The sequence below is a fragment of the Acyrthosiphon pisum genome, chromosome X, assembly GCF_005508785.2.
Source record: "Acyrthosiphon pisum isolate AL4f chromosome X, pea_aphid_22Mar2018_4r6ur, whole genome shotgun sequence".
Lineage (NCBI taxonomy): Eukaryota > Metazoa > Arthropoda > Insecta > Hemiptera > Aphididae > Acyrthosiphon > Acyrthosiphon pisum.
The window spans coordinates 54,052,989-54,057,937 of record NC_042493.1 but is presented as its reverse complement, the minus strand read 5'-3'; the positions used below and the strand labels follow the sequence as shown (position 1 = coordinate 54,057,937).

Genomic DNA, 4,949 nt, shown 5'->3' with positions numbered 1-4,949 from the left:
CGTTGTCGTCTTTTACGAGAAATATATTTTTTTTAATTTTACAAAATCATACCAACGAAAAAAATTAAATAAATATTGTTGTTGCGTTGATATTTTAATATAGGTACCTATACATTTAAGTATAATAAAGTACATTTAATGTTATTATTTAAAAATATATATTAAAAAACCAATCATATAACATAACTTATAAGTACAATTAAAAACAAATCATACAATATTCACTAAGTTAAATAACAACATAAAAACATGCATTCGTCCAAACTAGATTAAGATAACATTAATGATGTAACAAAATAACAATTAGTATAATTATTTTACTCATAGTCAATAAGTACAATGTAACTAGGTTAAACTTAATATCAATACTATAATCTATTAAAGATAGTGCTTCGATATAGTAAAATTGAATTATAAAGGATATGTGAAGACAGAAAGAGAGCAGCAGGTGGTGTAGTGATAGTGTGACGCGAATACCATCGAACTCCGTCGTTAATAGAAGTGCTTATAATAAATTAATTGTTCGTTTATTTGTGTACGTCTGGATTAATCGGGGTATACCGACGATATTCAAACAAAATAAAATTAAAACTTTTTAAAAATAATTATCTCTTGACTGAATGAAAGTCTTTACTGTTTGGATCTATTTTTTTTAATTTTACGCTTTGATTTTCAAATTCGGTTTCTAAATTTCTATATTAACTTATCATAATATTGTTAATAAGAAAAAATAAAACTAGTATCACGAGCTGAATACTTACAATTTTTAAACAATATTATACGAATTAAGTTTTATTTACTAATTAATAATTATCCCTTGTAATATTGTACAATATGTTATAACACTGATGAAATGGACGGTTTTTAAGAAAAAAGGCTTAAGTCAATTTTGGATATTTTCAGTTTATACATTAATTCTGTGTGAAATTTCAAGCCACGTTGAATCGTACCACTGTAGATGCTATGTGGGATTTGGTTTACGAGATAAAATATAATGCGTATGGTAATAAGTCGTTAAACAAAATTATTTTTATGAAAAAAGGCCTAAGTCACTAATTATAACTTATTTTAATGACAAAGGGCATAAGTTTTATAAAATTACATGCAATAGGTCTTAAGTCATGATGCGAAAGAGCTCAAGTCAAACTGGTATATGAAATAGGTCTTAAGTCATTATAATTTGAAGAAAATAAATAAAAACTAAAATATATTTAATAGTGAAGTAACGAAACACTTATTAAACATGGTTATGGATAGAAAATTTAAAAACATTAAAAATTTACAAAATTATAATGTTTTTTGTGTCTTCTAAAAAGTATCAATTGTTGACTAAAGCCGATACTTAAATGTGCAGATACGCAACATGTCCATTGTCAATAAACGAGGAAACTTGGTATCGTTATTTATTATCGTGATTCTTTATATCTTTAGTAATAACTACGATACAGAGAAGATTCATAAGATAACTTAACAATATTTTATTACTTTACAATGAAAATCCCCTCTTCATCATGTTATACATGCGAAAAATCATACTCCCAACTCCCAAACGAACAGTTTTGCCTCATCAAATATTGATAACATTTCGGAGGATCCGGATCCCTTGTACCTCCCCTACCCTAAAGACGGAATTAACGTTCACGAGCCACAATTAATAGATTGCATTAATTATTATAAAAAAATCTATATCTAAATTTAATTTAAACAAAGATATGGAGAAGTTATTATGTATGACTGTATGAGTGTAATATTATGACACATTTCCAAATCATTGTTATAATTCATAATATTTGAAGAATTCCTACTGACACTGTACTTCTTTAAATCATGCACTATAATCTACCTATATCTGTTTTAAATGTATGTACCAAGTACCAACTATTGTATGCACTATATGTGCGTATTCATATAGTTTTTAATTTGCGTAGGTATAAGTTACATTTTGTACCTACTCATGTTTGGTAAAAAGTTTAAGTTTACATGAAATATAAATAGGTACTCTCGAAGAAAATAATGTATAGGGTTCGAAATTAAAAATCCCTACAGAAATTGTATTCTGCGATGCCGCTACAAGTCAGGTAAAATGTTAAAATGTGAGCTAAATATTTTTCATTCCAAATATCATCTGCATAGGTTTATTACTACACTGTAAAAGGTATTTATTTTCAAATCGAAAGAAAAGAAAAAGCTTATCTTATTTATAATTAAATCCTAATGTGTCACCGAACAATATCTTTTTTTATTCTCAAAACAACATAATAATAATATTAATTATATTTGGCTTGATGGAGCTTTCTCGTGAGGACATTCATCAACTTTGTAATTGATTTATTTTTGTCCTAGCTAAAATAATACAGTTTAAAACTGGTTTATTTGGCGTTCCTGATTTATTAAAGATTAGTTCCGGAGATCTTTTCTACAAAAACAACAGATTTTTCCAAGAACCGTATAAACAATAACATACTATTCCGAACAGTTGCTCTCACAATAATAATGAATACCTACAAGTTTCCGCTTTGTGGCAATTACGTCCGATTGTATTTGTTTCTAGTATCTACGTATACTAGTTGAAAACAAAACGATTATAATCATTTAAGTGAGACGAGTGTTTGTTTTCTGCGTTCAGACGAAATGAAAACATGAACATTTTCTCAGACGACCTTTGTGTACTTTATGCCCATCTCCAAAAACGATAGTAATTACAAACGCAAATCAATATACCATGTGCGTAATATAGGTATGTGCGACTGTCGAGCCGGTACAGGGAAATAACTTAATAGTTCATACTCATACGACTCGAATTCGTTTTCAGATTTCCCTCGGGAAAATCAATGGGCTCACGCATTACGTCAACGCGCGGTACTCGCCAAGTACATTTTATTATATATTATATACCCGTGGCCGGCGTACTGCGACTTACAAGTCTATCGCGTCTATTTCCTATTTTTATTTTTTTCCACTACGGGTCGTGTTATTGTGCATCAGTAGGTAATAATACACTTCAATGTTCTTTTAAACCGCTCTGCCGGAAAACTATACTGTTTTTGAGCCGAGACAGCTCTCTTCTTGGCCACGAGCAATTTGTTTCTCCGTTTGGACCACTGACTATAATATTATACTCGTGTGCAACTGCTAATAAACTGGCAATACGACCCGTTACGTCATCGAACACGCGGCACTGACAACTAAACACGCGGTGCGGAGTACAGTTTGTTGTTAAACACAATACACAGCCTACTTCTCACCCTGTAACACTATTATAAAGTGACGTCGGAACTTCGGAAGTGTTTTCTATTATTTTTTTCGAGACTTCAGAAATTATGCGTGTGATATAACAATTATTGTAAACAGACATAATAACGCTGAATAGTACTTAATCCAATATCTAGGTAGTAAAAAATTAAAACGTCCTGTGTACAAATATACGTAAAAACTACAATGGCGTAATTTGAACTTTTTTTTTATTTTTGTTCTCTTTAACAAAAATTATTAATTCAAATTACATGAAGTAGGTACTAATATAATTCATCGCATTTTTTTTTTTTTTTTTAATTGAATTTGTCAATATTTTAAATATTAAATTGAAATACAAACTACCTAATTATAAAATTTTTATAACCAATTCAAAAATAATAAATAAATAATTGCATTCATTATATGATATATTGCTTCAATATTGTTTGAACTTGTAAGGTATTTGTATACCTACGTAATTATAAAAATTTTCCGTTTATAGTAAAATTCTAAAAATAACCACTATTTTTATGGCTAAATATTATGCTATTTACAAAAGACTACAATGTTATCATCAAATACCCAAAACTCAAATGATATAGGTAATAATCATCAGTAAATTCACTCCACACGTTGTTAGAACAATGTTAAGTTGTAGGTACTCAAAATGATTCTAAATCTAATTAAATATTTCAAAAGATCGACTAGTGTGAAGGTGGTCGTCCTAAATCATGTTTGAATATGAGCTGTTCGGGGCCCTCCTATATAGGCCTACCTCTCTACCTACTTCTCCTGTCCCTTGCAGTAAGTATTATCGCTCCCACAGTCGTGGTGGTCGCGATGATGCCCGATTAATGTGTTATATTAATTGCTAGTACCTACATTTTCAAACGACTATTTATAGCTGTATTCATAGATACGCAGTTACTTAATTATTCACTCGTATTACATCATATAGTCGACCGTTCAATGGTCACTATACGGTCTACGAAAGTCCATGCCGCTCATGTACACTTTTAGTATGCCAACTTGGACTATTTAATAGTCTATAGATTATAGTGCATTTTCTAGACCCATGGATTCTTTTCCTACTACATATTATATATTACCCTCGCATCGCATCTCTCGGGGGTAGCCATTTTTACCATCTGTGGTTTAGTTTATGTCAGAAATATTATAATTGTAATAATAACTATCTTCTTTCTCAGGGTTACTGATTTGTTATATGGCAAGATAATTTCTAATATTATAATAATTTGTGTATAAAGAGAACCACCAGTACGTAGCAGTACACACCCAAACACACCAACCACACACTAGCACTCACAGAATTTTCTCGGCGAACCTGTCCATTTTGACTTCTTGTTGAATGCTACGCACTTATATACATATAAAACACCACCGGTCGGTCAGTGAATTATAGCGGTGGGATGCAACATTTTGGTGACCGGTCTTACGGCCCATTATTGTTCGTTCCCGGCACGCACACACATCGTGCTAAATAATGGCAGAACTAGGATAATTTTTTTTTTTTTGGGGGGGAGCAACATTTTTAAAAACAATATTAAATTCATACGACATTTATAAAAACCATTCGAATTACAATCATTAGTATAAAGGATTTTATATTATTTATGATATTAAGTCACGCTGATATATTTGGTTATATAAAATAAGATGTTACAAGCTTTCGGTTGACTCATAAATACTAAGTA

At 30.4% G+C, this 4,949-nt stretch overlaps 1 protein-coding gene across 3 annotated transcripts in view; it reads right to left on the bottom strand.

The window, feature by feature from the left end:
- The window catches only part of LOC100161197 (RNA polymerase-associated protein CTR9 homolog), a 49,042-nt gene that overhangs the window by 21,970 nt on the left and 22,123 nt on the right, over positions 1-4,949 (bottom strand). The window lies entirely within an intron of this gene.